The sequence below is a fragment of the Hoplias malabaricus genome, chromosome 9, assembly GCF_029633855.1.
Source record: "Hoplias malabaricus isolate fHopMal1 chromosome 9, fHopMal1.hap1, whole genome shotgun sequence".
Lineage (NCBI taxonomy): Eukaryota > Metazoa > Chordata > Actinopteri > Characiformes > Erythrinidae > Hoplias > Hoplias malabaricus.
The window spans coordinates 3,831,349-3,840,642 of NC_089808.1; positions in this window are offsets into that span (position 1 = coordinate 3,831,349).

Sequence of the window (9,294 nt, forward strand, 5' to 3'; positions counted from 1 at the left end):
AAATGCGTACCTTAGATTGTGTTGCTGAAACTGATTTGGGCATCATTTTGATTTACATACTTTCTTGGTGGGCTCCATTTTGAGGAGAGTGCCAAAGCTGGAGAGGACCTGGCTCCTGTAATCCTGCACGGTGTTGGCCTCTGCTATCGGGACAGCGTGGTGCAAGAGGCGTAGGAGACGCAAAAGCCGCATATTAATTTATCTGACTCTTTCTTTTTTTATGTTTACATATATTTAGCAATAGGTATGTGATTGTAATCCATTAATTCATTCAGGAGTGAAGAGAGATGTACCCGGTGGTGGTAGCCAGACTTCACATTACGTCCTCTACCCACACATTCATCACCATGACGTTTCAGGGAGTACCTCCAGACTCCAACAGGGCGCCACGGTGCAAAGATGTGACTCCTGACGTAGCGGGAAAGTTCTGGTAAGTAAAACTTTACATTTTATAACTTGTCGCCTTCTGATTTTGAACGGGGGTCAACAGCCCTCTTTCTGTGTCTTCTTTGAGCCGTAAAATGTCGGCCGACGGGACGTCATTGGGGTTTTCCCAAAGATGCACCCGATCCTGCAGCTCCACCTGCAACGCATACCCCAACCTGTGGTTATAAAACCTAGCATATTTAAAAAAATGCACAACGTAAGCTTACTGTTCTCACTTATGCTATTTGTATATAATGTGAATAGAACGCGCAGGGTGTGTCTCACAGATGATTCCATGGGATAATCATGACTCTGGGTTGTGAAAGTGGCCTGGCTAGTGAGACTGAAAATGTACCAATCAAAAGTTTGTACTATGGATCATTTAATAAAATAAAAAAAAAATAAAGATAAAAAATTTCAGTAGTAACAAAGTAAATGCAATTTGTTACTGTATTTAAGTACTTTTTTCATGTATCTGTACTTAAGTTTTCCACTTTTTACTTTAACTCCACTTTACAGTGGAACCTCTATTAACGAACGCCTCTACTAACAAACGTTCCAAGATACGAACCGGGCATTTGAATATTTTTTGCCTCCACCAACGAACCACGACTCTAGAAACGAACCCGAGCCTCCTCCGAGCCGGCGGCTGGAAATGGCCACTGACCCCAATAGGCGAGTCTCCCAGCGCCCAGACTTGAGTGAGCTTTTAAGATTAGCACATTGTAGCTTTAGCAATTTAGCATTAGCGTAAATAGCAAACATGGAAATTCGTGCTAAGTTAAGCCGTATCTACGCTTCGTCTCCCCACATTCACCGCCTACTCTCCGTTATTCCACCCCCCCCCCCCCCCCCACCTCCCGTCATACAGCCAGTGCCTGTGTTACTCCTCCAGCCAGTCGTCACGTCTTCAAGGTAGCGATGTGTAACCACTTACAACTTTATTATTTCTTTTTTATTACTGTTACCACTGTATTTCTTTTTTATTTATAGTAATGCTACATGTACATCTACATTTTTTTTTACTAATTTGAGAGTGTTGTAAACATACATCAGTGCAAAAAGGGTGACTTTCGGGGTGGGGGCTGGAACGCATTAATTGCTTTTCCATTATTTTAAATGGGGAAAATTGACTCGTGAAACGAACTTTTCCACTTACGAACCGGGTCACGGAACGGATTAAGTTCATAGGTAGAGATTCAAATATCTTACTTTTTACTCCACTACATTATGAAAATCCACCTTTCCTTTTGGTTTCTTTGTGAATAAACCGTAACCTGAACAAATCTCTCAGCGCCGCACAGTTCTCCACGTGACACAGAATGGCTCCATTGCTAGGAGACGAACAAACACAGTAGCCGCTCTACAGCAAGTGAAAATGTTTCTCAGTCTAAAACCAATAGCACCAAAGGCAGGCTTTGTTTTTATCAAGTGTTGTGCGAATTTGGGGCTGTAAATATTCACTTTCAGTTCTTAGAACCATTATGAATTAACAAAATTATTCGTACCATTTAGTATTTGGCTGTATTTGAGTCCTCAGTAATTAATATTACGGAGCTGTAGATGTCACAAATCACTCACCGAGGGGGAGGGTCAGTTGGAGATTTTTTAAACACAATAAGTAAAGCAAGGTCAAAACCAGAAGAATTATTCCAAAATACAAAAATCTGTAGAGAGAGAACAACAAGCCCAAAAGACAAAAACGAGTGTCAGGCAAAAAGACAGAAAAACAAAACCGTAGCCTGTTTAAGAAACAGATGACTCAGAATTACAGAAATAACTCAAATAATGTGTAGACCAAACAGAGCTTAAAGGAACACTAATATTTTACCTTAAAATGACAGCTTCAAAACCACTGTGATGCTTCACTGACTTGTAATAGGGAGAATAAAGCCACTGTCATTTCTATTCTCAGCTCAGCACCGCAGACACTGCACTATGTACCTTTCAGAGAACGGAATCCCCTCCCTACCAATTTCAGTATAGTGCTGTAAAAGTTTACTTGCACTAGAGGGAGCCCCAGGAGCAGAAAAAAACCCAAATCTTACCTAGTGTTCCTAGATGAAGTGTCTTAAAAGTGTTTTTAGTTGTCTTATGCCATTATTAAAAGTTATACTTGTGCATTGGCATCTGTATTGCTCTGTAATTACACCGCCAACCACTAGGGCTGAATTTCAAACATCTTCTTCAACCCTATGTAGTACACAATGTGTAGTGTAGTGGCCTTAGCTTTACAAATCTTTAAAGTGCCGTATTAAGGGAGCATAGTTTAGAGGAGTTAAACTTGAACCATGTTCGTCTGACTGCAGACCAGTCCCAGTCGTTGTGGTCTGCGTAGATGTGACCAGTTACATTTCTGGAGAGGCGCCCATAATACGTCACCATACTTTTACTTTCTACACTTAAGTGCATTTGAAGATAAATACTTTTATAACTTTTGCTCACGTAAAGATCTACAATGAGGACTTTTACTGGAGTAATATTTTACCTTGAGTAGCTGCGCTTTTACTCAAGCACATGGTTTGTGTACTTTGTCTACCATTGTTCGTAACACTTACTTGGTCCATGTCAGGAATATATTTCCTGAACCTCTTCATCTGCACACTTATCACAAGTGGGTGTCTTCTGGCAGGAGCATCTGGGTTAACAATGTGGATCACAGGTATTGACATCTTAAGTTACACTGAAGAAGGAGAAGAAAAAACATGAAATTATAAAGATCCAGCTCAGAGCTTCTGACTGGAAATGCAGACACCTTCAAAGAGGTTTAATACTCTGTCAATAAAAAAGTATGGCAATAAGTAAATATGTCTCTATATTCTGTAAAGCAGCTTTGTGACATATATAGTGTAAAAAGCACTATATAAATAAAATGACTGATTGATTATCTCGATAGATTTACATACAATCTTTTTAAGCAACTTTTACAAGGTCCAGCAAATAAGCGTTCTGTTCTTTTATGTTTGAAAATGTCATATAAATATCCGACTGTAATTGTATTTAATTAAACAGTTAGTGACTGAATTAACAATGAGGTGGTATCCCAGACAGGGACTAGGCCTACTCCTGGAATACAAAGCATTTTAAACTGTGATTTTCCATTGAATGGAAGATATAGTCCAAGACTATGCTTAATCCCTGTCTGTTAAACCACCAAACTGCGACAACACAATTTAACAAACCTTTAATATTTTGTAATATTGTGGCTTTAATGAGCCGTTCAGATTTTTGAGACAATGTCCAATGAATTAAGCCAAATGTGCATTTTCCCCACACAGCCCTGTGAACAAAGCTATGTTCACAGGGCCATAACCACAAAAAAAAATCATATTTAGGATATTAATAGTCTGTTAGCGTAATTACCCCAAGTTCCAGCCACTTTAAGTACAATATTGGAATTCTTAGCTAACTGTAAATAAATAGAAGTACTTTACTCACTCAAAACAACATTTTTCAGGAGTCAAATATGTGTAGATTAATGCCCAAGACTTGAAAAAAAAATGTTTTTAGATAAAAACGTTTTTGTTTAAGTAGGCGCCAACACTGCTAAGATTATAGGTGCCCCCTAATTTAAGCCACCTCCCCTGCTTGTGACAGTCAAACGAGACAGTTGCTACCACATTCAGTGGTTTTGAGAGGTTCACAATGAGATTACGTTTGTCCTGTGTTGGTATCCGTACTCTACATGTAAGGATTAAAATGGCGGTAGATTTTCCCCTCAGAGAAAAGGAAGCTAACCGCTAAGCTAACTTTAAGGAACCGTTAAGGAAATATCTGTCGAGAAATGGAAATGTGTAGTGTTTCACATGCAGTTTTGCACACAAAAAATTAAAACACTGTTAGAGATACTTAAATATTGTTTGGATGTGTGATTTCTTGCAAGACTGATGTTCAAATGCCCTACTAGGGCTTGGACTTACGTTTTATTGTTTTACCCAATGCGATTGGCGAAGAGAGAGAGAGAGAGCGGAATCGCACCATATACGGCAGTGGCCGGAAATAGGGGAAACACTGATGAGTTTCTTCAACGACATTTTGAAAATAAAGAGATAATATCCGCGGAATGCCGCAAACGTGTAGTTTTTCCACAATATGGAAGATGTGCTTATTTTACCGGCGACAGATTTGGCTGCACCATTTAAGGTGGAACAGAAAATAAGAATAAATAGCAAACTTCAGCGTCGTCCTAGTGCGTGGGTGTTTTTTTTGGTCGGTTAAATTCAGTCATTAAATAAAATTAGTGTTCACCTACCAGCTTTTAACAAGTATGGAAATTCGTCCATAATTAGCACATTTGTGCCAAGTATTTAGGTCTAAAATGAATGAACTATACTTACAAACCGATAAACACCTTAAACTCAACGCAGCCGTGCGTGCTCTACAATACAGGCAGGCCTTAGCTTCTCTGAGCTGCGATTGGTAGTGCAGTCAAACTCTACAATTTGATTGGTAGTCTAGAGTCAGATTCTACAGCGAGTCTAGACTCTCAGCCAATCAGAAAGCGTAACAATTTACGCTCACTGCAGAGCCGTGTATGTTATACTTGTGTAAACCTGAAGCCTCTGCACATTACATATATCGTCAATTAATTTATTACTAGACATCTCTAATTATATTTTGAGTAGGCGAAATAACAATTTGAGATATTTTTAATTACATTTTGACTAGTGTAAATTACCTCACATTTACCATCGAGTTAAATGGAGGCTCCAATTCAAGATATCTGAAATTAATTACCATCTTAAATGTAAATTCCAGATATCTACAATTAACTTACAGTTAAATCCCGCTCCAGGTGACTGTCTGTGAGGAGTTTGGTGTGTGCTCCCCGTGTCCGCGTTCGTATTTCACCCGATCCACACACAGCAGACAGATCTGTGGCCAGCAGGCGAACAAGCCACCTCTAGGTGGCACTGTTGTATTCCCCAGTGTTCCAGGACTGATCTGTTGCTCTTACTGACGCAGCAAAACAACCCCCTGTAGGCGGGACTGTGACTCCATTGGCGAATTCAGCGGCTTGGCCGGCTTTTTGTTCTAAATTGTTCGGCTTGTTCGCCTGCATTTGTATTTGGATCGTATGAAATGCGAAAGTAAAGTCTCAAAATCCAAAAAAAAAACGGGTGAGGAAATGAACAAACGCACGACACAAAAACACACGACTGACTGAATAATGCTGCAGGCCGGAGTGCCATTGCGCGTCAGTAAAAGGCGGGGCTTATGTCAGTCATTTTCGATTGCAGCCAATTACACAAGCGAGTCTTGATGCCAGTCACTTTTTATTAAACCAATCACCAACTAGAGAAAGAGCTTGAAAGTAATTCTGAATTTTTTTCACATATCACTGAATGTGGAGTCTGCATTACAGAAAGTCCTGTTTCTAAATTCTGAAATTGACAGCAGATTATTTATTATTGTTATTATTTTTACAATAAAAATTGACATTTCTGTGGAGTAACATTATTTATGTTTGATTATATTTCTTTAAATAGTGAGAGATCATCATGAAGCACCAAAATAACTATGGCACCAAACATCTCCACTGACCTCAGCAAAATAGGGTATAGCCCCAAGCATCGCCACTAACTCCCCCGACACACATACACACACACACACACACACACACCATAGAAGTGCTGAGAACATGTATGAGGAAGACATACAACCATCTCCCATTCTTCCAGGACATTTACCAGTCGTGACACCTGATAAAGACTCAAACTCACAACAGACTGCAAACACTGAGCACACCTTTCTCTTGTAGACACTGTATTATGCAGCTCTAGCTCACCACAATAATTTCAGTGTGTGGATGCCCTTGGCATGGTGAATATGCCAAAGAGGAATATATGTGTTACATTTATTTGGTTCATTATAAAGATTAAATCATTCATTATCTGTAACCCTTATCCAATTCAGGGTCACGGAGGGGCCAGAGCCTACCTGGAATCATAGGGCGCAAGGCGGGAATACACCCTGGAGCCAGTTCTTCACAGGGCAACATACACATTCACTCACACCTACGGACACTTTTGAGTCGCCAGTCCACCTACCAATGTGTGTTTTTGGAGTGTGGGAGGAAACTGGAGCACCCGGAGGAAACCCACGCAGACACAGGGAGAACACACCACACTCCTCACAGACAGTCACTCGGAGGAAACCCACGCAGACACAGGGAGAACACACCACACTCCTCACAGCCAGTCACTCGGAGGAAACCCACGCAGACACAGGGAGAACACACCGCAACCCACGCAGACACAGAGAGAACACACCACACTCCTCACGGACAGTCACCCGGAGGAAACCCATGCAGACACAGGGAGAACACACCGCAACCCACGCAGACACAGAGAGAACACACCACACTCCTCACAGACAGTCACCCAGAGGAAACCCACGCAGACACAGGGAGAACACGCCACACTCCTCACAGACAGTCACCCGGAGGAAACCCACGCAGACACAGGGAGAACACACCACACTCCTCACAGACAGTCACTCGGAGGAAACCCACGCAGACACAGGGAGAACACACCACACTCCTCACAGCCAGTCACTCGGAGGAAACCCACGCAGACACAGGGAGAACACACCGCAACCCACGCAGACACAGAGAGAACACACCACACTCCTCACGGACAGTCACCCGGAGGAAACCCATGCAGACACAGGGAGAACACGCCACACTCCTCACAGACAGTCACCCGGAGGAAACCCACGCAGACACAGGGAGAACACGCCACACTCCTCACGGACAGTCACCCGGAGGAAACCCACGCAGACACAGGGAGAACACACCACACTCCTCACAGCCAGTCACTCGGAGGAAACCCACGCAGACACAGGGAGAACACACCGCAACCCACGCAGACACAGAGAGAACACACCACACTCCTCACGGACAGTCACCCGGAGGAAACCCATGCAGACACAGGGAGAACACACCACACTCCTCACAGACAGTCACCCAGAGGAAACCCACGCAGACACAGGGAGAACACGCCACACTCCTCACAGACAGTCACCCGGAGGAAACCCACGCAGACACAGGGAGAACACACCACACTCCTCACAGCCAGTCACTCGGAGGAAACCCACGCAGACACAGGGAGAACACACCGCAACCCACGCAGACACAGAGAGAACACACCACACTCCTCACGGACAGTCACCCGGAGGAAACCCATGCAGACACAGGGAGAACACACCGCAACCCACACAGACACAGAGAGAACACACCATACTCCTCACAGACAGTCACCCAGAGGAAACCCACGCAGACACAGGGAGAACACGCCACACTCCTCACAGACAGTCACCCGGAGGAAACCCACGCAGACACGGAGAACACACCACACTCCTCACAGACAGTCACCCGGAGGAAACCCACGCAGACACAGGGAGAACACACCACACTCCTCACAGACAGTCACATGGGGAAGGAATCGATCCAGGTCCCTGGAGCTGTGTGACTGCGACACCTACCTGCTGCGCCATCGTGCCGCCCCATTATAAAGATGAACAATGTATTTAATAATAATAAAACACTGAATTATCAATATAAGAATTATGAATACCACTTTAATTTCATGCAGTCACACAGCTGTCCAGACTCCGAGTTCTCACTTACTGTCTGTAGAATTTCTCAGAGAAGTGAATAATTGTTTGTAAGTAATTAGAAATGTATAATCACATTAGATAATTCCATATAACACTGATAAAGTATTCTAAGAGTGCAAGACAACCATGAGAGTCTTAAACAAGCATATTGTTCTGTATACAACACCTAGCCTAACAGTAAAACAAAAGCAGAAAATGTGTATGAACATTGACAGTGACATTAGAGTTAATTGTCATGCAAAGGAGATAAAGATGCATGATGTTTGAAGACAACGGTAAGTAAAAATTTGCTAGTGGTTAAAAATTTTCCATTGGAAAAAGGAACCAAAAGTAGTTTCCTCGTAATTTGAAAATTGCAAAGTGTTAATGGGCTTTATAGTTTGCTTATATTTGGCTACTACAACCTACAATTATTTGCATTGATAATCGGGACACCACTGTAGGCTACAATGAAACAACGTCAGAATCCTTCATTTACTTACAGTAATGTAATGACATTTACAGTATCTTTTAGGCCGATAAGACTCTTTACTTATAGACAAGTTGGCGAATTAATAAACGCAAGACACGGCAAGTTTATTTATAGAGTATCTATCATACACAAGCACAATTCAAAGTGCTTTAAAGAGCGAAACGAAAAAGAAACAGTTAAAATGCAGTTAAATTAAGAGCAATAAAAGGCTTTTAACACTCAAAATAGTGCAATAAAAGAAAATACATGATTAAAATTATTCAAACAATTAAATTGATACAATAAAGGGAAAAAACTCAAATATCGTTACAGAATTAAAAGTGAAGAGGTTTTTAAACTGAGCTGTAGCTGCTCAGTGTTCAGTCTTGATTTTAAAGTGTCTACAGTCTGAGCTCTTCTAATGTTCTAATGTTCTAATGTTCAGCTGGTTCCACGTTTCCAGTCGGCAGCTTCTCCATGTTTAATCTTCACCTTAGGCAGGACTAACTCAAATAGCACGGTAGTTTGTTTAACTTTTAATATAATATTTTGTAAAATACATGTACAGATCCTGTGATCTCAACGAAATTCTAGCATCTGATTGGCTGCAGTCGAAAATGCTTACCCAGTAACCCGCCTACTGAATACGCCCACTTTTGCCCCGGTCTGCTGCATTACGTATATAGAGAGTTTCGATCCACAAACGCAGATTCAACAATTTTTAAATATATTTGAAATTCGAGACTTAGACTTTACAAATATATGCAATGTACATTTAAACGGGCGGCACGGTGGTG